General features: G+C 41.2%; 1 protein-coding gene across 3 annotated transcripts in view; it reads left to right on the top strand.

The window, feature by feature from the left end:
* LOC109044336 (uncharacterized) overlaps positions 1–25,059 on the top strand; it is a 133,974-nt gene that overhangs the window by 61,394 nt on the left and 47,521 nt on the right. Inside the window, exon 4 of one of the 3 annotated variants that reach the window (XM_019062023.2) lies at positions 12,443–12,490. The exons of the other annotated variants lie outside the window; for them this stretch is intronic. The gene's annotated coding sequence lies outside the window, so the exon portion shown is untranslated. The remainder of the gene's footprint in view (positions 1–12,442; positions 12,491–25,059) is intronic. 3 annotated transcript variants of the gene reach the window in all.

Raw genomic sequence — 25,059 nt, 5'->3', positions numbered from 1 at the left:
GATCTGCGGGAACGTAGCGAAGCGCCTTCAATTTAGCTCGATACCCTACGCTCGACCGCTGAGTTAGTTTAGTTGCGTGACCCAACCAAACCTTATCTGACTTGATACTCCTCACCGCCCGCTGTTAGAGCCGTAGAAAGGGAGGACAACCGAACGGAAAACATACTGTTACGTCTTGTTTAAACATCCTAAGCTATAGACAAATGTGTTTTTACTTAGGAGCCTGAGCTTGTGGTTCCTAATTGCAATATTTTCATTTAAAAAACTTTTTTAAAAAAACGGAAGACTTTCAATATCATTTTACGGTCGGTCACTGAAAGGTCTACTTCCTCGAAACTTCATTCTCGCACTGTTGGCTCTCTCCGCTACACCGAAAAAAAAGATGCTGATTTAACATTCTGAATGTAAAAAAAGTGTGCGAGAACTTACAAAACGCTGAATTAACCGCCACAGCTGTTAGTTTTACATCTTGACATTGCTAAAGTAACTGCTGTGGCGGCTAGAGTCCCTTTATACTGAGAGTCAAGACAATGTGAATCCATTTCTGATTGGTTCCCGTATTTTTGGCCTTCACGGTGTCACAAACGGGAATAAAGATTACATTTTCACCAATTACAAAGATTATAATCTGGAATGGACCAGGGAATTACAGGTTCGGCAAGGAACACACGGAATGAGAGAAGGAACGGAGAAAGGAATTAAAGAATGGGCCAATCAAAGATTACAAAGGACGTTCAATTTCTGTAATCTTTATTCCCGTTTGTGACTCCATGAGGGGTGTTGTCTTGACTCTCAGTATAAAGAGACTCTAGTGGCGGCTAGGTCAGTGTTTTGTGAGTTCTCGCACACTATTTTACATCCAGAATGCTAAATCAGCATCTTTTTTTTCGGTGTATCACGGCAGTATTTCCGGGGATTTTTTCCGAGGCGGGCGCGTAGACTGTGCGTCGGCGGTTGCTCACTTTGCATTAAGTAAGGGATCGAGGAGGTATGTCGGCGGATCGCGGCGAGAAATGAGAGTTGTCAATTGTCCGAATGGCTCGCTCTCAACAACTCCGCCCCCGTTCCCGCTCCTATTCCGCCTTCATTATGACATTCCTTTCCGCCACCGCCACCCGCGCCTCCCCCACCCCCCTCCCCCGTTCACCCCCTTCGCGAGGCCCGCGGAAGTGAGGACGAATTATTTTCGGTCTCCGCGACCCCCGACTCCGACTCCCCTCCCTCGGGATCCTGGATTCCCGGTTTGGGTTCATTACGAAGACTTGAGGTGGAGAAAAGCGAGGCTTGTAGGAATCGTTGGTTCTGCTGCCTTGGAGTGCGGGCTGGTGAATTAAAATTCGGGCATCCTCGTTTCAGACGCACTTCCAGCTGTCAAAAGGAAATGAAGCCCTTTCCACGCCGATTCATCGAGCTTTTTCACTTGCGGTTGCGTCGGATCCTTTTCTTCTTCCCGTTCTTTCATAGGACTCAATTGACGATCAAAATTCCCATTCAAATGAGAGGAAATATGTCGGGAGTCATTGGTCCTGCACTGCCGTGCTGAAGAAAAACGCCGTATGAGTCTTCAAGCGTTGCCCAATTTCTCCTGGTAAACCACGAATTTTTGGGAAAATTTGCAAGAAAGTTTCTTCCAATTGGACGTGTTTCTGTTAAACGGAACTAAGCGCCAAATTGAGTTCCTTTTGAGGATTTTAGAATCCTGGATAGCGCGTTCTGTCAAATGGAACTAAGCGCCATGGAAAAGCATTGCGAGTATAGGACGGAACGAGCATCGCGTACCGCCACACCCGCGCCAATCCAAGCCCCCCTCTCCCTTCCTCCTCCTATGGCGCTTAGTTCCGTTTGATAGAAATACGTCCAATTTTTCAGATGATTTTGTTTTTGTGTCACCTGAAAGTCTTGAAAATTTCAACGAAATATATTCATAACTCTCCTCAAAAAGGGAAATTTTATCATAGGAAATTTGGCAACTCTCGAGTGTTTACACGGCGTTTTTCCTTAGACGGCAGGGCAATCGTTACTTATTTTCAAAAGAAAACGTAGCAGAAATGCCCCATGCGGCAGAAAATGGAACCCTATTTTGATCAAAATTGAAGAGATCGTCCAACTTTAATCAGAGAGGATTGCTCCATGGTAACCAAAAGTCATCAAATGGTCTATTTTGATCGAAATAGGCTATGACTTCGATCGTGTACCGAGGCATTGAAAGTAAGTTTTTTCGCCTAATGACGATTGATGTAACGATATCGGAAGGCCGGAAGGTGACGACTCGTCCCCAAATCTGACCCACTTCTCATTAGCGAGACACAGACAAATTAGCGAAATGACAAGTGAGCGGATACGATGTTTGGCCTAACCGCACATATTGTTGCTCGATTTCCTATCATTCTCCACTCGGAAACTAATCTTTATCACTGCCCCGATCCCTCAGGACCGTTCCCTCGGACCATCCGTAATGAGGTGAGCGCATTGAATAACGCTTTGAGGGCGCATCATCAGCCGAACCAATCGCATTGCAAGCCCCTTCCCCTTCCGACCCTGGATCTCGTCATTACCTCTTTGATGCAAATACGGTTTCCACTATTCCCGGCAACGGGGCCAGCCCACCCGGAGCCCCGGGGTATGAGAGTAATCTCTTTCAATAAATGCGCAACGACTCTCGTTCCCCTCCCCCTCCCCCTCCGCCTACCCCCTCTCCCCCCGTCACGATCCGTTAGACGTCCTCTCGAAATTAAAACATTTACCGCGGAATCCAAAGATTCCGCACCGGATGGAGAACTCCGTAATTCGATTATTCCGTGGCGCGGTAGGGGGTCGCGGTTGAGAAGGAATGGGTGGAGGGTTGGTTGCGTAAAGGAAGGAGGGCCTTGAAGTCAATTTCTTTGATGCGACGGTCGCGGATGAAACTGTGCTGTCAACTCTTGCTCTATGAAAGAAATTTCGCATCTTTGAGAGTTGAATGTTTAAGAACTGCGGATATTTTTTTTCTGAAGGTACGTCCTCGATGTCTCAGCGCGGTGCATTTTGGGTGCGGCTGATATTTTTTGAAATTGTGAACGTAAGGGGGATCATTCTCGTAAAAATCGGAAATTTTTCCTCTGAAAGTCTATACAATTTTCAAACAGCTCTTGGAAAAAAGTATTGTGAGCCGACAGTTCAAATACGGCTCAAATTAAATTTGGCAAAATGACTCCAATTTTAACACCAAAAAAAACGAATTTTTTTTTAAAAAAAAACTAGGTCCGAATACATCTCTCTTATCTTCGGCTACGTTACTCACGTAGCCCTTAAACCACCACTACGAATAAGACAAATGGAAACAAACACAGTATGGAAAGAGAGCAAGGAAAAGGACTCGCGTTGATACGGCGCAGAGATTCAACTATTCGTACTTGACGGATGGCCGTGTTGTTTGCGCAAAATTGAAGGCGCGAAGGCGCGAGGCGTATATAAAACCGTGCTCAACGCTGGCCATGAGGTGGCGCTCAGATTCTGGAAAAAGAATTGAAAAAGCGCCGAATACATCTCTTCTATCATCAGCTGTGTTGCCACCTGATTTTTCCTTTTTTTACAATTTGACGTTAAATTCCTTTTTTACGATGTATTTGAAGACCTAGCTGAAGCTCGTATGTGCCGGTTCCATGCAACCTGCGGGGCGCGTTTTTCAATAAGCCTCATGTCATTTTCACCCGATTTGGGCATCTAAGGGTTAAAGGCCTTTAAATTCTTTGCGGATTTACCCTAGTCTCTAAAGAAAATGCTCACAGTCAGGCTGATTCCATGCCTATGTATTTCAGTTTCACCACGTTGTCGATACATACCCTTTCCTTCTTCTTTTTTCCTATTATGCTTTCTGTTTCTCCCACAGAATTGTGCAAAAGATTATCCTCCATCGTCAAGAGCATCAAGCCTCGCGGAAATCTGACAGCCCCGGTTTCAATCCGCTTATAGCCGAAATGTTGGAATAAGGATATTTCGAAATATGCCCCGAGGTAGCTAAAATACACCGTCAGGTATGGCGAGGAATTCAATTCGCTCGAAGTTTAGGTGGGGACTTCCATTGCTGGTGATTGAGCGAGGGGGTCTCAACTTTTACGTGCGCTATTCGCGATAGTTTGAAAATTGGCCAATCTCCCTCCCGTCGGCAACGTCTGATGGGGCACTTTGTGAAACTAATGCAGGGGTTCTGCCGATAAAATGACGTCGTTCCAACAAGGTGCCCCGAATTATTGCCGTAAGACTAATTAAGCTTTCAATGTGGCGCGCCACACAGTGTCCAGTTCGGTTTGACACGTAACGCTCATAGAATAAATGCAAATATTAAATAATAGAAAAATAATTTTTTTTTAAAAAAAGAAAAAAAATTACTGACAGTGTGCTTACTTTCTCAGTAGGATAAAAAACAGAAACATAGCCCGAAAATATGAATACACCGGAATACCGGACGGATACGGATATATACCTTGTCAACGGCCTTGTAAAATTGATCTGCGGGAACGTAGCGAAGCGCCTTCAATTTCGCTCGATACCCTACGCTCGACCGCTGAGTTTGTTTAGTTGCGTGACCCAACTAGACCTAACCTGGCTTGCTACTCCTCACCGCTCGCTGTTTGAGCCGTAGAATAGGAGGACAACCAAACGGGAAAACATACTGTTACGTCTTGTTTAGACATCATAAGCTAAAGACAACTGTGTTTTACTTATGACCTGAGCTTGTGGTTCCTATTGCAATTTTCATTAAAAACTTTTTAAAAACGGAAGACTTCAATATCATTTACGCTCGGTCACTGAAAGGTCTACTTCTCGAAACTTCATTCTCCACTGTTGACTCTCCGCTACACCGAAAAAAGATTTATATTTTAGCAACACCGTTTAGCATTGGTTTGTTCTTATATCATAGAATAAAATAAGAGCGGAGGATTTGAAACACAGGAAAGTAGGTCCACAGTTTCATTGTCATTGTGTTCTACCGATCACAGAAAGGAGTATTTTAAGGAGCTACTTCGAAAACGTCCTACTATTCTGCCGTGATAGCTAGGAAAGCTGTAAAGCTCAGATTTTCGAAATTGAAATTCTATCGAAGTTCGTCTAATATCTTTTAGATGAACTCACTAAAACAACTAAAACAGTAAAATCCGTCTCGGAATAGAATGGAATGGAATGCGCCAAAATATTCTGTATACATTTACCGAAAATATTCAGCATTTCTGGTTACATCATCTAATCGCCGGAAACACTATATGATTGCACGCGAATGAATACAACTTCAAGAGAATATTCACTTGGCGCTATATACTTTTGCATGCATTTCCTGCGTTTAAAACGACCCTTTAATCAGTCATTTCACCCAAAATTAATAATTTATAATCTGTTGTAAGAATATTGTGCGTGATAAAATTTATCTCAGTGTGATTAAATACCTGGTAGACCAGAGAGTAAGCAACGCCGGGCTGTCGAAATGATCTAGTACGAGTACAGTTGTACAATTTAAATGAGTTTGCACGCAAATTTGGGAGGTCCGCCGTGACTTGACAGCTGCGACAACTCTAATTAATAAGAGTGAGTAGAAAGGGTTGAAAATTTGCCTCATTTAATATTGGATGTATTATTTCACTCGGCAGACAGCCTTCAGCTATTCATTTAATTTATTAAAATCGCATGCAGAATCGACCGGTAGCTACTCCAAAAACAAGTTTCAGCGTTCCTCTGAAAAGTCCTAATCATGATTTCATCATCCAGCCTTGTTTACCAACTCTTATGTTTTGGGAAATGCGTGTATTTAAACTTCAAAATTTTTATCTTTTTATGCTGATTCATTTAATTTCTCAACACGTGCAACATGTATTTAAAGCCAATACATGAAAAATCGTCTATGCATTTCTACCGAAACTTGTCATCAAAATTACATAAACCCTTCTCTTTCCAAACTTTTGGAAGCAAAACTTTTTCTAGTCCTCAAATGCACATCCATCCCAAAACATACAGCATTTTATAAAATAATTAGTTTTCACAATTATGACGGTTGAAGAAATATGAGGAATAGTTGAGAAGGGGAAATGCAATGACAGTCTGTACCTTTATGGATTTTTACTTTCAAAACATTGGAAATCCGAGAGGTCTTTCTGGAAACATAAGACACCTCGTAAACTCTGAAAATTTGACTGTTTGCCCGGGCATTTGATAAAATGCCTGATTCGACTATTTGACATATACAACGCATTTGGTTTTCTTCGTTTTACGAATAGCATACGGCGTCGTTCAACCTACAATCGCTCAACATTTTATGTCCCATCCCTCTCGAGTTTTCAATGACAGTCCCCGCCACCAAAAGCTGTCGAGGAGGGGGGGGGGGGTGTTCCTACTCTCTCGATCGAGGAAATCCCCTCCTCCCGAAAAAACCAAGGGATATCCCTCTCGAGTCTTAGAGACACGGTGAATCTGATGTGCCTGCTTCTTTTCAATTAAACTTGATAATTAATTTCACTTTAGCGTGATTGATTGATCGGGGCTCGGGGAGCCTTTTCAGCTCCACCGCGGCCCCGCTTTTCACGGGGCGATCCGCTCCGGCTCCGGCCGGGGCGGGACAAAAAGAAAAAGCAATCAAATCCGGGGAGCTTTTCACGGCGCTGGCCTCGGCTTTGTCCCTTGGCGAGAGCGGGCGCCGTTCCCCGGTCCCTCCTCCCCGGTTTCGCACCTATTCATTTACTCCTTCCGGCCCATTTCACTCCGATTCCGACCGCCGCGCTCTATCAGGTCGCCTGGGAAAATCCGTCTGCTCCGCACTCCCATGCTCGGGAGGAACGCCGTATGAACATTCGCGAGCTGCCAAAGTGCCTCTCATAAAACATGAATTTTCTCGACCTCTTCGGAACTAAAGCCCTCGGCCGACAGGGAGCCATTTTTTATTTCAACCTGCCTCTAGAATTCTAATCTACCCCCACTGAGAAAAAAAATCTCGATGTATTTACTAAGAAAAGGGTAAAATTACCAAGAATTCAGGGTTCTATTTGATCCCAGTTTTTGCTTGGTAAAATTACCATTTAGGAATTGGGTATTTTACCGAGAAATCTCGGTAAAACTATTGAACTTTCTCGGTAATTTTACTGGACCTTGGTAAAAACGCCAATATTTTTTATCAACTGTGGTAGAATTACCGAGATAAAATGACAAAGTTACCGGGAATTGATTACCGATAAAAGTGGTATTCTTACCTGGAAAAAAACAGTAGAACTACAGGTTTTTAGGTAAGGCTTAGGTAAAATTACCAATGATTGGTAAAAAAAAGTGAGATGGAAAAGGTACCAACGGACCTTGGTAAAAGCGCCGAGAATTTTTTTCAGTGCACTGGCAAAGTGTTCAAATGGCGCACCATCTTAACAGCAAGATAGCGGAGAGGGGCCTGACATTAAGAATAATATAGTTCCACTTGAACAACACTATTTTGTAACGAAGGTGATAAAAAGAACCAAGGGGCTGTGGTTAAAAACAATTTTAATTACTAAAGTACCTTTCGGCTTACGCCATCATCAGCATATCCGTGATGTAAAATATCGTTAAAAACTTCAAACTGTGATTATGTTCATGTTTAAAGTTTTGTAAATGCTCTGATGATAGCGTAACCGAAAGGTAAATTATGTAATTAAACAATTTTTAACCACAACACATTGGTTCTTTTTATCACCACTATTATTCAGAGTGGATTAATCTGTGATACCTTTATTTAATGCTTCTAATGTCAAAGCATGGAGGACGATAGTCGTTTTTCTACAATTCATCTTCTTAGCGGTCGTCGAGTTTCCTCCAAATTGATACTTGACATTTTGGTGAGCCAGTTCTTTCACCTCAGCGGTGCTCATCTTCTTCGGGGAACTTGAAAATGCGCCTACACAGGAAACAACTGAGCGCCTCTCTAATTCGAACGTAGTGGAGCTTTCCCGCTTGTTTTATTCTTGTGAGTTCTTCAGAGAGTGGGCCTCAACACAGTTGAAAATATCCATGTTTATGGTTACTTTGAGTCGCCTCTTTTTTCGGTCAGATCAACTTTAAGACCTTGGTTGATCAACCAAATTTTCGGTCAATTTTTGTTTTGTTTTACACTTCAAATATCTTACGAGGAATGATCTTGCGCTTTTACCGTCCCTAAAGTCCCAATTCCCCTCCTTCACTAATCAAGCCAGCTCCAGATAACCGCTGTTTGATCAAACTCGGGTCACCTGGCTGGGAATCGAACTCGGGACCTCCCGATCTTAGAGCAAGCGTCACGATCACTACACCACACCACAGGAGGCCGCCACTGACCGAAACCGTGTGAGTTTTACAATATCCAAAAAGCAACTTTATTCTCAGAACAGCAGCGCAGTTATACGCGAAAGCGCCAGGCAAAATGGGAGTTTCTATGCTCACATGGCAAACACTCGCAACATCTGACTCAGCCAGATGCGAGGTCCGGGGTCGCGGTGAAACAGGCCCTGTCCGGCACTGAGGAGATGTGTGTGTGGGAAATCGGGTGAATTTTAGCGGACGTAATGCGATTGAACAGTTTAGCTCAAATCACGTTAATTTAAACAGGGAAGAATTTCGGCCGGGGAAATAATTTATTGTTCCGCAAGCGCAAATGCTTGTTAACGCAAATGAAATGCTGTACGTGGTACGAACTAAAGCACGCCGTTACGTGTTTCCTCTTCGAAATTTTACGTAAATATTAGTAATTTATGTGGATGGTCAATAGTCAAAGCGGGCGTCTTGTCGAATGCTTCAGTGGATAGTCTTTTCAAAAAAGCTCCGAACAGATGTGATATAAAGTGTTCCATTCGTCTATATTTTAAGTATCAACATTGTTGAGTTATGCTTTTTCCTTAAATTTTGATGGTCGATATGTTCTTGGTCAGTTTAAATATTACAAATTTGGATATTCTGTATTTTGTAAAATCAATTAGAAATTTGAGTCAGATGTTTACTGAAGTACCAGAAATCATTCATGCGAACCATGAAAGTATTAAAAAACGACTGACATTCTCTGAAATTATAAAGAAAAATATTCAAGAGTTTACTAGAAAACGTGAAATTCATTTAAAAAAATGGATGACGTTCAGCTGTGTACCTAAAATGTTTTCTTAGCACAAATTTATACGCCCCTACTAATCAGAACACACGTAACTCCCGTAAAACGACTTCAAATGGCACTACAAACCGTTATGCGACAGCTATGCGACTCCACGGAAAACAAAAACGCCTTCAATTTTGTCTATAGGCAACATAGACAACCGCGGAGGACGAATAGTTGCATGCAATAAATTAGATTCAGATGTATTATTAACGGCGTGCATAATGTCATGTTATGGTCGATATTAGATTGAATGCGACGCAACGTCAATTCCTTTCCTTCTTTTTCATATAGCCAAACCCTAACAAGCACTTTTTATTGGTTGGAATTACAAAGGATTCGAATAATTTAAATACCATTTGAAAACCTTAGATTACTCTCAGATGAGTTTGTTCTGTTTTGTTATGCTGTTCCCCTTCCGTAAAATTGTTAGGAGTATGGGAGAAAAATGTGATAGGTTAATCTCTTAAGTACAACGATAGATAAATAAAAATAATGCCATTAATTACAAAATTATTCTTGACAATACCTTTTTTTTCGACAAATCATATCTATATCCTTTTAAATGACTGATGCTACTAATTTGAGGAATCGCTTTTTAATGTAAAGGAGAAATTTATAAATAATACATTTTTTAGAATAAAATACATTTTTCTCACAGGTCATGGGGTATGAAACACAAAAATTTATCTCATGCTAGTGAATAATGTCGATGGTGTGCATAAGCTATGCTTTAAATTTCCTTTCAGTCAGCCTTAAATTTTTAGCACGAATGAGGTATTAAGCAATTTTGTGGTCTTTCTGGTTAATAAAATTGGACAAAATTGAAAACTGTCGAAAGTTCTTAGGGTTGGAAAAAAAAAGATAAAATTATAATTGAGGGGAAACAGCCAGGGCATTGTGGATTTTGAAATTAGTTTAAAATTAAATCAGCGACTTAGCTTATGTTCCCCTACTTAAACTTTTATTTTCATCCTTCAAACGCACATATAAAACTTTCACCGTGTTTTCTCCGGCTAAAAACTCTAAAGGAATGGAGAAATAAACATTTTTCTCAAATAAAATTCAAACAATTCGAGAGTAGGTAAAAATATAGGCCTGCATGCCTGACAAAATATTATTTCCTGTACTCTGATTGTTATACAAATAAAACATTCATTCAACTCCAGCATTTCCGTGTTTCTTAACAAAACAAAGTTATCACGGACAGCAGAGCACATCTGTATGAAGTACTGCGTCCCGGCAATGATTTAAAGCTTGAAAAACAATGTTGCCACGTTTCCTGCGTGGTTACTGTAACCTGATTTTTTCTCAACTTTCAAGTATTACCTACAAATTTTTACACAGTTTTCGTGGCGAAATCGAACTCGCTGTGCTGCAACTCTAAGTTAAATCAGTTATGCAGACACGAGGGACATAATAATTTAGTACGAATGAGATTCATCTAGATATTCGAAGCAATGCAGAGTAATGGGGGAAAAATCGTAGTTATTAGATGAATATTATGAACACAGCAAGTGAAATATTTGACTTCGTCACTTCGTCTTTGTGATCAAATTATGCCAATAAATTCAGACGAGCACAGAAATTTTGACCTATATCTAGACCGAGTTCAGCAAAAGGGAATCAAACAACAGTAAATTGGAATCGGGCAAAGAGAATTTTGCAGTCTGATTACTCCATGAAGCGTAATGTCCGGGATAAAATTTAGTTTAACCCATATGTTTATATAATAAAAATTTTGCCGTAATTTGGAATATTTGACGGATAAAAGTATATAAACGAATATTTGAGTCTGAAACTACTCCTGACTTATGGTTTTCTAAAATACTTTATTCTTCTCGGTTCATGGCTCATTTGAAGTATTCATCCATTCCTTCGCTTATCCTAGAGATTCATCCATGGCAGAGTTCGAGTCAACTGATCGCACTGCTATAAAGTGAGTTCCCTTATAGGTCGAGTAAAGACATCGCGGGTTATGAGGCTTCAAAAATTACACATATTTTACTGCTGTCAATAATTGAAATTGATGGATTCATTTCAGTATTCCCTTCTCATTCCGTTTGCTCCCTTTGGTACTTTTAATACGGCGGTTTTACCCGGAGACATTATATATCAGAGACCCCGCTCTGCTATTTTATCCTCAGTGTAAAAAGTAAATGGTGCTCAGCGGTTGTCTATGTTGCCTATAGACAAAATTGAAGGCGTTTTTGTTTTTCGTGGATTCGCGTAACTGCCGCAGATAGGTTTGATCTGCCACTTCGCGTAAAAATACCGTTCTGACTCTACCGCTCAGATTCGCCGAGTGATGACTCATGATCAAAAACCCTATTGCTTTAGTAATCCTAACCTAATTTACAGGTACACGTGACATTCATCAGTTATTATTATTGAGCGAATTTCGTTTAATTTTTTTTTTTTTGCTGAGCATGTTGGTTATCAACCAACAGCATGCAGTGCAGCGTGCAGTTGGCGCATCATTAGGCAAAAGATAGCGTTGACCTCCGAATTTATTTTATGCCGAATTCAATTTATAAAAATTAAATATAAATATATACATTTAATTTCATTTATTTTAAATTTCCTAATTTACGGTGCAGGGTCACTGGTCTCGATTCCTCCTGCGTTCAATTTTTGTACCGCGCTCCGAAATTTCATCTCAACCGAGAAAAGCGGCAGCCGCTCATGACAACTGCACCCGGGGCGAGAGGCGCGTAATTTGAGTTGTCGCGTGAATCTCAACCTTGGCACTGCGCGGACCAAGCTCTCCATTATCCCGCGCGTAGCCGCCCGGTGCACGTTTTTACACCAATTAAAAAATCGAATCCCCGTATTCACGCGACAATCCGGCATCGCTGCCCCGTCATAATCACCCGCGTCAAAACAAGGCGTGCTCGTGTTTACCCTCCCCTCCCCCCCTCCTGGTTGCCCCTCCCAGGGGGACGCAAGGGCGGCTTTGTTTGAGGCCCCCAAACCAAGAACGGATTAGCCCTACGAGGACGCGGAACCTTGCGAAAATGAAACGGAACCTGAAAACGGTGCAATCTCCGGGGATTCTTGAGCCCCGGTTTCGAAGGTGAGTAAAGGACACGGGGGCTCATGAGGTGTGGGAGGTTAGGTTGCAATTTACTCTCACCCTTCAAATGACGATAATTAACGCGTCAGCCGAACGGGGATCAAGTAAATCAAGTTGAACTGCTCCAAGGTTTTGTTTCCGATGACGGGGGCCCTTTTTGTCGGAAATCCCCATTTACTACACGCTAATTGACGCGTGGCGCATCGCAGCTCATCAGAGATTAGCTTGAAATTAATTCGATCCGCTCTATGATTATGTTCCAGGTGAGTCGGGCGAATTCAACCGGGAGGTAAAACTGGGCTGAGCGTGGAGTGAGTTTTGATTTTAATTAATTTTCATAATTAGTGTTTACAGATTTTTTAGAGATCAATATTTTTTTAAATTGTGATTGAAGTTACGAAAAATTATTATCAAATTGAAATTTATTTAATTAAAAGCTTAAGAATTTTACTTTAGAAAACGGTTACAGTTTTAACTAATTATGTAAGAGTGGAATGCATGTTGATGAAAGCCAAAAAATCTTGAATGTCCTCTGCTGAAAGTTCTCGACACACGATCAAATTCCCGAACCAATTTTCATTAAGGTGCCGGGAGTCATCAGTTTTTAAATCGTTACTTTGCTTCTTTTTAAATTGAAAACAGGGTAGAAATGTTGCGTGCGGCAGGAAATGATGAATGGTGGCACTCCATTCTGATCAAAATTTGACGGCCCGTCCAACTTTGATCAAAGAGGAATGTTGCATGGTGACCAATAGTCATCAACACGTCCACTTTGATCAGAATTGGTTCGGAATTTGATCATGTATCGAGACCTTACATCATCCAAAGATGGAAACGACATTCTCCTTCAATTGATAATGTAGGCAAAATGCGCTCGAAGAAGTTCAAATAGTGGTATTAAGTCCCCTGGCTCACAGGATATGATACGGATGGCTGGACCAAATATTTTGAAATCTGACCGATTGCATGTTGGTTCTGAATTGCACCAGGCCTAGAAACTGATCTAAACATAGAGTAAGTTTATATTGTAATCAATTTCCATAATTTCGTTCACTGAGTTTTACCCAATGTTTTCTAAGCGCCCGTCCTATACACAGACTGAATCATTCAAACTGGCACTAATTTTTTAATTTCTCAGCCGTTTCCGCAGGAAATTCCTTGAAAATCTCAAGATCTAATCTATAATGTGTCCCAAACACATCTGTTACCTGCAGAGAACGTCGCGTCGGGCCGACAATCTTAGACAGGTCACAATCGACAAATCCATCGAATGCGTGAGACGGGTGCTTTAACACATTTTCAAATTTCTACACTCATAGTAATTTCAAAATTTCAACATCCTCTGCCGGACGGATTCTTCGTGTGTGCAAACCCATGTTTTTGTCATTATATTCGAAGATTTGACGACAGCGCATGGAGGCTCATTTGGATATTATGACCTATACCGAAAGTCGGAAAATCATGAAAACCGACCCGGTAAATGTGTGAATATATCGGTGGCAAATGAATGATTCCCGAGTTAGGTAGCTGAAAACAATGACTTAAAAATTATCATACTGCTGGGATAAGAAAAAACGCCGTATGAACCTTCGGACGCTGCCAAATGTCCTATGGTAAAATATGGATATTCAAGATATTTTGTGAATATTTTTCCTCTAGACTCTCTGATAATTTTATTTGCAATCAGATCTAAGTTATCTGAAAATTTCAAAACAAAATAATCATTACTCTCCTCAAGAATAAATATTTATTGGAGGAAATTTGGCAACTCGCGACAGATCATACAGCGTTTTCCCTTAGCACGGCAGTATACCACCCCTTATTTTCTTTGGTTTTATTTTTTTGTTTTGCTCGTTTTTTATTTTTATTATTTCTTACTAAGAGAGGTAGGGAACTTTTATAAGCTATCCGCCTCTCCCATTACCTGAAGCAAGTATCGCTCGCAACGCGAATCCCTGATCCTGTGGCGTGAATGATCGATATTTCCGCATTTGAAACTATGGCAAATAATCGATTATCAAAATATTTGTTGCACACATCCTGCTTATCGATCCTTTGCCAAGGGTTTAAATGACAGATCAATCGATACATCGCAAAGCACGCCACGCCACTGTCCTGCTCAGGGAATACTCGAGCTCCACTCCACCTGCGCAAGAGTCCGTCTGCCGCGGGCCCGTCTCCGTCGGTGGGGTGGCGTGTTTTGCGATCTATCGATATTTCCCCATTTGAAGCTGTGGTAAATAATCGATTATTAAGGTGTTCGCTGCGCACACCCTGTTTATCGATACTTTTCCATAGGTTTAAATGGCTGATCAATCGATATATCGCAAAGCACGCCACGCCACCGGTCTCCGTAATCCCGAAAACCGGAAGCCCTGTTCCGAACCGGGGAAAGCACCCCGGGAAAAGGGGGGAAAAGGGGGAAAGAGCGGGAAGAGCGATAAACAAAACAAACAGCGGTCTACGAGCGAGGATTAGACCGGCCCGGGGGTGGGGGCGGGGGAGGAGGGGTGTTGGAAATGGAAACGGCCCACGAATAAGCTTCAACGCTCCGATCAGCATGAAAATGACGCGGGCGCAAAAAACCAATTTCACTCCTCGTTACCCCCGCGTGTTCGCGCCGAGAGGGTGCCACGCGGGCGGGGGCGCCCCGCGGAAAACGGAGGGATATCCGCGTCTTGAAATTGCCGAATGGCAACCCTGCTTCTTGTACCTCACGCCTTGCAGCCGCCGTTTGATGCCGCCCCGAGGAAACGATCCGGACATTGAAATAAGTATCGCTTCGTGCCGATATTGAAATCTATTCCGTCTTTATGTCACGGTCCACGGTAAAGGGACCACCACACCGGGCACTGAAAATCTAGCAGTGGCGTGGCGTGCTTTTCCTCGTAAAAATTGGCACTAGGGGCTGCGTCTTGAAATACTATAGGAATTCTTATAGCCGGCTGGAGAAGGCGATAGAAAAATCATATGGCTGGTTGTCGAAAGCGAAGAAAATCATATAACTGGCTATAGAAAGCTGTGATTTTCCTGGTAAAAATTGGCACTGGGAGCTGCGTCTTAAAATACTATAGAAATTCTTATAGCCGGCTATAGAAGGCGATAGAAATTCATCAAGCTGGTTACAGAAAGAGAAAATCATATAGCTGGCTGTAGAAAGCGAAGAAACTCATAGAGCCTAGCTATCCGAAGCGATGAAAAATTACACAGCCGGACTATAGTTCCTATCGCCGGGCTATGCAGTTTATTGCCTGGCTGCAGCTTTATCGCCATCGGCTATAAAAGGCTATAAGAAATTGTACAGCCGGCTATAAAAGCTATAGGAAATCTTAAAGCCGGCTGTGGGTTTATGGTATTGTGCAACGCAGATCCTACTGCCAATTTTTACCAGAGTGGCGATTAATGGACTAATGGACCATTCAAACCTATGGAGGATGATCGATTATCAGGGCGTTCGCAACGCGAACCATAATATAGCGTCAAATGGGAAAATACCGACAGCCGACTGATACGCCTCGCCACTGAAATCAAGATATAACCGTGGGGAGAGTAACAATGGGGGGATGTGCGCAAGTTTCGCGAACAGTCACCAATCACCGGCAGTTTGCGGTGAATAAATAGAAAAGCATAAAATTTAGTAATACAAGAATAAGATCGGGAATTACTGATTATTGTGCCTCTAATGTGAACAGACCCCTGGTAAAAATTGGCAGTAGAATCTGTGTTCCAAAATACCATAGTCCTAAAGCCGGCTGTAAGATTTTCAATAGCTTCTATAGCCGGCTGCACAATTTCTAATGGCCTTTTATAGCCTATGGCGACTAAGCAACAGCCAGGCGATAAAGTGTATGCTAAATGTTACTAATTACGGATGCTAGGACTTCGTGAGTTTTTGGACTACTGCTCTCTTTTTGAGCCGTAGTATCTAGATTTATTTTGCGCGGAAAGCTCCGTACTTTTGATGGATGCCTGCCATTCCTAATATATTAGAGCGTCTTCAGTCTCGTATGATACTGTGCAACACCTCTGGTGTGAAATAGTTGCTTCAAGCGCCGTGGCACGCTGCGGCGCCAGCCGGGGGGGGGGGGGCAGCCAGCGCGGAAAGCGCATTAGCGCCTACAAACCTTGATACTTCACGCGTTGCGCAATGCGTGAAGTATCCCTGTTAGGTTTGCAGGCACCAGTGCGCGCTTATCGCTGGCAGCACGTCGCTCCGCTTTGTGTTAGGTTCCAATAAATAATCTCGCGGAGTCAGCGTTTTTCAACTCATGATTTTGAAATGTTTGCACATCCTGTATGGATTATTCTCATTTGAATTGATGAAAAAAAATATGTATAAAAGGAAAATATAATGTGTGCTTTGTAAATATTATGGTGGTTCCGTATCAAACTTAATGGTTTCCAAAGCACACGAATTTCTACACAATTTCTTATAGCCTCTTATAGCCGATGGCGATAAAGTGTAAAGCCTGGCGATAGGAACTATGGCCCGGCTGTATACTTTTTTATCGCTTCGTATAGCCCGGCTATATGATTTGCTCCGCTTTCTACAGCCAGCTATATGATTTTCTATTGCCTTTTTTAGCCGGCTTTAAGAATTCCTATGGTATTTTGAGACGCAGCTCCTATCGCTAATTTTTACCAGGGACTCGCTCTCATCCGTAAAAAAATATTAGGTGCAGTCACACTCAGAAGAGCGGAGGTGAAATCCATGTATTTAGTTGGGTTCAGATCGGGCAGGTAACTAAACTAACTCCATGACAAAGAGTGGAGTATCACAAAAAATGCAGGCGCTCCGAGTCGAGATAATTTTGAAGGCACTTTCACCGTGTATTATTTCGCTTTATGTAAGGAATAACAGCCCCGCTGCAAATTGCTGGCGATTGCTATAATTTCCAGCGAGAAGTGCAACTCAAATTTTGAAGAACCATGACGGTTAGGTCCTTCATTTTTCTTCCCAAGTATTTAAAAAATATATATATTCTGTATGAGCTGAGCACTCTAACCCGTCAACATCCGCTAAGATTCATAAGCTGTATTTTACTTTGCTTACAACTAATCTCTGGAAAAAAAACTCATTGGATCTAGAGTCCAGACTCTTGAAAACATTGACAAGAAAAAGTACTCTTGATTCAATCAGAATCTAGCTTAAATTAAGAACCAAGCCTCTAAATTTAAGCGGATTTCGTTTTGATTTCAAGCAAAAATCCGATTGAATCAAGAGTAATTTTTCTTGTCAATGTTTTCAAGAGTCTGGACTCTAGATCCAATGTGTTTCTTTCTCCAGTGCAACTTATAAGTGGACCGCGTTAAACAGAAAGGAACCAAGCCACATCAGCTATTGCCAAATTTAATGGGGCAGTTTAATTTTTTACATGTAAACGGTTGTACGGATTTTCGTGCAAATTTCAGCGAATTTTCTCCATGGTACGAAGCAAATTCCTTAAAATTTTCAAAGGAATCCGCACGAACGTTCTCTCGTAAAAAATTAAATTGCCCAGTCAAATTTGGCAATAGCTGATGTGGCTTGGTTCCTTTCTGTTAAACTCGATCCAAGTATATTCAATCCGATATGATCTGATAGTATCAACGGAAAGTTTCAATCCTCTAAAATGTCAAATAAGTAAGCTACGAAAGTCAATCTACCCACTCTTCAGCTCAGAATGCATGAAAAAGGAAAAAATTGATTTCCTTTGAACCTACCGCAAATCGACGGTGAAACTACCAAACCACGTATCTCGGTTTGCGACGTCGCAGACTTCCTGTCATACTTTATTTTTTTAATGAAAAACCACTTAACATCCAGTCTTGAAAATTTCTGTGATTTTTCCTCTCCGTGCGGAAAAAATTCTGTGAAAATTTCAAGGAATGATATTGATTTGGTCTACTTCAACAAAATTAAATGCGAGCGTAGATTTTTAAACACCGCAAACGAGATACGTGGTTTGGTAGTTTCGCCGTCGATATTCAATCCGATATGACTGATAGTATCAACGGAAAGTTTCAATCCTCTAGAATGTTAGATAAGTAAGCTACGAAAGTCAATCTACCCACTCTTCAGCTCAGAGTGCATGAAAACGGAAAAAATCGATTTCCTTTGAACCTACCGCAAACGCGGCAACGTGAACGCGAATGGCATGATTGCGTCGGGCGAGTCGGAGGGATGAATGTAAGTAATGGTGGGGAAAATTGAAGATTATGAGGTCTTAAAATAAATGAAAAGTTAGTGCAGCCAGGTGGAATGGCTGACGTTGACTTAAGATTAAGATTCAAGTTAAGGGACTTTCATCTCGGGACCACGTCGCAATCCGCCAACAATAGAGGTGATTATCGCAAAAAGGACCCGCCGTTACTTGGTCTCTCGACATTCCAGACATAAATATGTCCCCTCGAGAGAGCTCTTACACAAAATAGGCACTGTTTCTAAAGCCAAGGAGTCGTTCGATACTAACGGGTGGAAGATGTTGCTTCTGATACGAATTCATAAACTCTTGGTTACTTAATTTGTGACATTTTTAATACCCACGTGAAGTCACAGAAAAAGGACGTGCTTGAATGCTCTCACGGACTCGTTTCTCTCCCTAGGGTTAAAGCATTTTTAAATTGAATTTTTTTAGAAAATATTATATAGCGTGATGATAAAGTATTTAAATGAAGTAATAAAACTAGAGACTGATTACATTATTATTATATTCGTATTTCTTCCGTGTTCATATGATCAATTCACCTCAAATGTAGTCCTTCGTCTAATTCCAATTACTTCATTTATTTTTCACTGTTCTACCCTATATTTATCGTATAAACCATTGTGATACGTTTTCAGTGTACATGTTGTTGTTGTGTTTGCTTAAAAATTTTCTTGCAAATGATGGGAGTTCCCGAAAAGCATATAAAAAAATTAATTTCTACTACTGATTATGCGTGTACTGGTTTTCCTTTAATAGATAAAATAAAATAATAATCTTAATCGTAAATAAAAATCTTTACACGGAAAATAAGAGCACGGATTTGTTGGATGAAATGGGCGTTTCCAATTAATTTAGTTAGTACCCCAATTAATTGTGGTAGTACCTCAATAAATTATGCAACGAACGCAACAGTTACGGTACGACCCCAAATAATTGGAAATGTCTATATCATCCGACAAATTGAGGTAGTACCGCAATAAGAAAGGAATACCCGCGGCAGTTTATTTTCCGTTTATCTTGATGATAAATAATAAGCAGCCCGGGAAATGTGTACCTCGATTGCGATGAGTTTTAAAAAATTTGCTCCACGCTGCTATTAAGATTTTGCTCCGATTCGAGAGAAAAGTTTAAAAAACAAGGCCGGATTTCGTCTCTCCTATCTTCGGATGTGTTGCTCACGTGGCCCTTGAACCACCACTACAAATAAAACAAATGGAAACAAACTCAGCATGGAAAAAGAGCGAGGAAAAGGACTCGCGTTGATACGGCGCACGGCGCAGAGATACAACTATTCGTACATGATGGATGTCCGCGTTGCGTGCGCAAAATTGAAGGCGCGATGGCGCGAGACGGGAATTCGCGCAACGCTCTGCTCTATCCTGCCCTGCTAGTAAGATGTCGCTCTGATTAAAGAGGAAATACTGAGAAGCAAGGCTGGATTACATCCCTCCTGTCTTCGGCTGTATTAACACTCAATTTTTTCTGTTTTTTTCAACTGGATGTCGGATTCTTTTACGATGCATATGTAATGTAGACCTGTATCTGAAGCGCGTAAGTTCCGGTCCCGTACAACCCATGTAGGTGTTTTCAGCTAGCCTCGGGCCAATTTAACCCGGCTTGGTCATCTACGAGTTAAATGCGATTAAAATGTTTAACGTAATCGACCAAAATTGGTAAGCGTCAATGTTTACTTTCGATATACAAGGTCCTAGCATGACTGCGAGCTAAGTTCGTGGCCATTTTGCAAGTTACCACGTTTTACATATTTGACGACAACTTTGCTCGTAAATAGTTCCGAAATGGCGAATATATTGCAAACATTTTAGACCTCAACAAATGCTTAAAATTGAATTTCCTGCCGGGGAAGCTGATTTGAGTGACTGAACCCAACATCTTAACTAATTTTAACCATTTTGTACGTGTAATTGATAATAACAGGACACAAATCCCTTATTCAAATTGGTACGGTTTACTTCCAAAAGTGCCTGTCTGCGCTATTTTGAATTTCCCGCTCCTACTTTTCTTGTCTAAGAGAATATTGTTAGCTATTCTGTGTGCCAAATCATCAAATATTCTCAATAGAACAAGGAAGAATCCCACGCGAGACGCGATAACAATGATCACATCCTTTCAAAAAAGTTAAATGTAACCTGCAAGAGTGGCAAACCTTGGAAGTATTATACAGTCGTAAAGTCGTAATTTTATGTTTCGTAGTTTCATCATCGCTGTATTAACTGCGTCAACACTGTCAGGTTAATAAAATTAAACGGAATGAGGGTTGACCAAATAATCTGATCATTCAATTTTCCCGGAATTTTTAACCGACGTAAAAGCACGGCTCCAAAATGACCGTTCCACCAGTGAGATACGACTAAAAAGAACCTTTGAGATGGTGTTTTTGTCGCTGTTTTAACCCAGCGCTCCCTGTCTGAATGGTTTAATTAGCTGTCCTCGACCATTTTATGTTTTATCTCGGAAGTTGTGGCAATGTTTATGAGGAAACAGCTTCATCGTTTCGTGCCAAAAGTTTCCGGAACTGGGATGCTTCCTTCTCCTCGAGCCTTCCCCTCCCCTCTTTATCTTTGTTCATCGTCGAGCAACATATTTCGCACTTTTTTCCGGACTTGACACTACGGAAAAGATAGGTGCAAGCCCTCCCTCGTGATAAATCATTTCGACGTCTTATTATGAACTTCGCGCCACAAAAAAACCCGATAACTTGCTGTCGGGCGAGAAACTAAAAATTTCGGCCGCATCATAAAAAAAACAGCGTTGCCTGATAGCCGCACTAAAAACTAAATCACGGGCTATGTAGACATCCGTCGTTCCGAGCTCAGAGACGGAAAGTTTGCTGCGGGCCGATTATTGAAATCGATAGAAAAAGCTATAGACAAAGAAGACAAGAGATATATGGAGGGATCCTATTGGTGGAAGCGGGTGGTTGCAATGGACAGACAAGGTAGGTAATAGACTAACTAACGACAACCCACGAGAGACTCGATAGTTAGTCCATCATTTCCCTCCTTAGCCTATAAAAGCCACCCATTTCAACCAATAGGCATGCTCCATACTCACTATTACTTCTTTGTCTATTGCTTTGTCTATCAATTTCAATAATCAGCCAGAACCGTAGCTTCGATTGCTCCGGGTGCTACGCCCGGAACTTTCGGCCTATGAGCCTGAAACACGGTATGTCCATATCGTCACCTTCTGGCTGAAGTTTCACAAGCGCCATGCAACGTTTTAAAATTTCCGCCGCCTTCTTATTTTTTTACAGAGAAATTGTTGGTTACATCTATTTGGAAATTTCACTGAATTTTCTTTGTACTGCCGATAAAATTCAGTGAAATTTTCGGACAGCTTCGTTGAACAATTTCTCTGTAAAACAATAAAATGGCGGCGGTAATTTTGAAACGTCGCATGGTGCTTGTGTTCTTTGGCCTGAAAGTGCCGATATAGCCGGTGAGTACGGCTTCCACGGCCGGAGTTTTTTTCGGTGCGCGTATTCGTTTCTTATTGTCAACTGTGATTTTGGTCCTTCGAAACTCAAAATTGAGTTAACGTTAATATGGAGGAACAAGGAACACTCTACAAAAATTTTGAGACTAATAATACCTAAACATGTCACACCAATTAACAAGAATTATAGCTGTTTGAAGTTTACAGTTTGAAAAACGTAGTTTCGAGGAAAGCTGTTAAATAATCCCATCTGTAAATTCAATCTGCAAAATTACCGGATTCTAATGCAAATATTTACACCCTCTATCACCACCAATGTTGTCAAGCTTTGTAATGAAATATGGCTATTTTATATAGGTTTAAATGGGGAAAATTGTTGATTTCTCAAAAAAATCTGGCAACTATAAATGAATTAAACCACTTTCATCTTATTTTTCAAGACATGAGAGAGAGTCCCATCGAGGTTTCAAAATCCAATTCTTCGACCAAACTCAAGAATCACTTTACGACAAATTTTGCCTCGGTAGAGGTGCTTCCTCTCGTGGAAGGTCACATTAAATGTACACGAGAGAGGAATTTAGGTTGAAAAAATAGAACATCTTCCGTATTTTCTACATGATATACTAATATGCATCGATTGAGGAAAACGACATTTGCCTTCAATGGAAAGTGCAGGCAAAATCAGCTCCTGAGAGCACGAATAGAGGTATCAAGTTCTCTAACTCGTAGGATATGATAAGAAGGGATGAGTGGACCAATTATTTTTAAGTCTTCTCAGTTGCGCAGTAGTTCTGCATGATATTTTTCAATACAGCACTATTTGGCAATCAATGCATATATCATCAGTATAATCTAAGAATTTCTCCCTAAGATAAAATTAACTCTTATCAAAGTAGTCCTCCAAAAATAAGGCAATTAAGTTCAAAACTTAATTCGGCGATAGTGTTATCGCTATCAGTGGCGGTTGGATTTCACAGAGCGCACAGAAACGCTATAAGAGAGACTTATTAGTAGTAGTAAGTAAGTCCAAAACTTATGCAGCGCGTTATACTGAAAGTATACAAACATTGAGCATGTGAGTAAACGAGGCAACAATTGAGGACTTTTTCGGTAAAAGGGAATATGAGGCTTGCAATGCTGCTAAGATTGTGCAATTTTTATAGCGTTTGCGGCAGATGGAATTTATTCATAGTCGACTCACTTCCTTAAAATTGCGAGGGAATGCTCAAAGCAGATTCAGGGGGAAATTCCTAGCAGAAATGTCAGATAAGTTACTTATGCAACTAAAGAACTACGTTGCACAATGTTGGCAACATCGGAAGCCTCATACGGCATTTTACCGAGAAATGTCTCAAATTCAACAGATTCAGCAGAAATTCTAGCAGAATTCGAAGAACATTTTTTCCGACTGCCTCCAAGATCGCGTTTTACGATTGAACGAACAGTGGCTACCCTGCACTGCCTTGAACAAGACAAAGGGTTTCTCCCGAAACTCATATTCCCTAGCCCGACCCCCGAATTCGAAACTTTTTTGTCGTCTTTTCTCTCTTTTCTGCAACCGGAACTTTTGTGCTCAAGCCGGAAAGTGTCCATAACTGATTAATACTAGCTTCGTAGAAGTACAAGCTCATATTTTACTTAACGGAGCTCGCCTTTCGGTCCATACCTCCTTCTGTTGGAGCCCTGTCGAAAGGAAAAATCGAACGGGGTGGTGTGGGATTTTTCCTTCCAGAAATCAATAGAAACCCCGTGTATCTTCTGATACATTTTTTTTACATAGGTGATAAATACTGCGTAAAAAATTCTGCAAGAAGTTTCGACGGGATAATTTATTGTGAACGATACAATATCGATGACAATTTTAAGATGCCTGAATTAAAAGTAATGATTCTCTGCAATTAAAGTCAGAAATTTTACAGAGTCGACAATTACATTACGGTTCTGTCACATTCTAAGGGATGTTAGGCTACTATTCCTTTATATGCTCTGTATTGTGCCCCACTCTGTACTACTCTGAACTATGCGCATTGGGGAAAAATCGTAATTTTACGGATAACAAGCTAAACTTAAGACAGTTATCTGTAGACAGCCGCAAAAATTCGGGAAAAGCCGCATTTCTCTGGCAAATATCGAGAACTAACACGGGGAAAATGGAAAAAGTTACGACTTCAGTGAGCTTAAAGGGATGATGCAAACAAATATTTTTTTTCCGACGAGTTTGAATCTTCAAACTTCTGCTGCGGACGTTACACTCCGCAAAATAGGGAGAGGTCCATCCAGAATCATTTTTAATCAAGAACTTATCTAGCCGGCCCAGTTTTACTGCCTCCCAAATTACTGGTCAGAAGGGTTGAAGTGACTATATTCCGACCAAACCACCCCCCTCGCCCATTCCGCGGCGTAAGGGCTCAATTTACGAGGTTGTCCCGGCGAAGTAGTGAGCTATCCTGCTGTGTCATCAAAAACCTCGCACAAGCATCCAAATGTTGCCAAATTTTCTCCGATTTAATGTCTATTTTTGAGGATACCCATTGATGTATTTCTTTGAAATTTTCAGATAATTTCGAGATAATTGCGAAGGAAATTCTTTGAAAATTTTAAGAAGATATATTCACGGGTTTCATGGGAAATTCAGACTTTATCGAGAGAAATTTGGCAACGTTCGGATCTTGTTACGGTGTTTTTTCTTATCCAAAATGCCGGCGGCGGGGTCGCTGCAGACGTAACCGAACAAGCGCAATAACAATAACGGGTCCGGGTCCGGGCGGCGCACAGTAGAACGAGCTTTTGGGAGGGATCGGACATAAACGGAAACTTTGAAAGCTCGTATCTTCACCAGTACAAAACGAGGAAACTTAAAAGTGGTCTTATTGCTTTTCTCATAAAAAAATCCCACACGAGGCACCCCTAAAACAGTGCTGCCAGTAAATTTTACCAGATTCCCAGGCTCCCAAATTATTCCGATTTCAAAAAGCTCAGAGAAAAATTCCAATTTTTTCAAAAGTTCCGGGGAGATTCTAAAATATATCCAGATTTGGTGCCAAAGATCGTCAAACTGGACCCAAAAATTCATCAAATTTGATCAAATAATCGGTCCAGCCGACGGAAAATCCCGAAGTTCCAAGAAAACTCTAAAAATAGCTGAAAATTCTGAGAATTTTGGAGGTTCCGAGTAAAGTTCCGAGAAATTACAAAAAATCCGGAGTTCGGAATTAATTCTAGGAAATTCACTG

This window comes from Bemisia tabaci, chromosome 3, assembly GCF_918797505.1.
Source record: "Bemisia tabaci chromosome 3, PGI_BMITA_v3".
Classification (NCBI taxonomy): domain Eukaryota; kingdom Metazoa; phylum Arthropoda; class Insecta; order Hemiptera; family Aleyrodidae; genus Bemisia; species Bemisia tabaci.
This window is presented reverse-complemented; position numbering and strand designations above follow the sequence as displayed.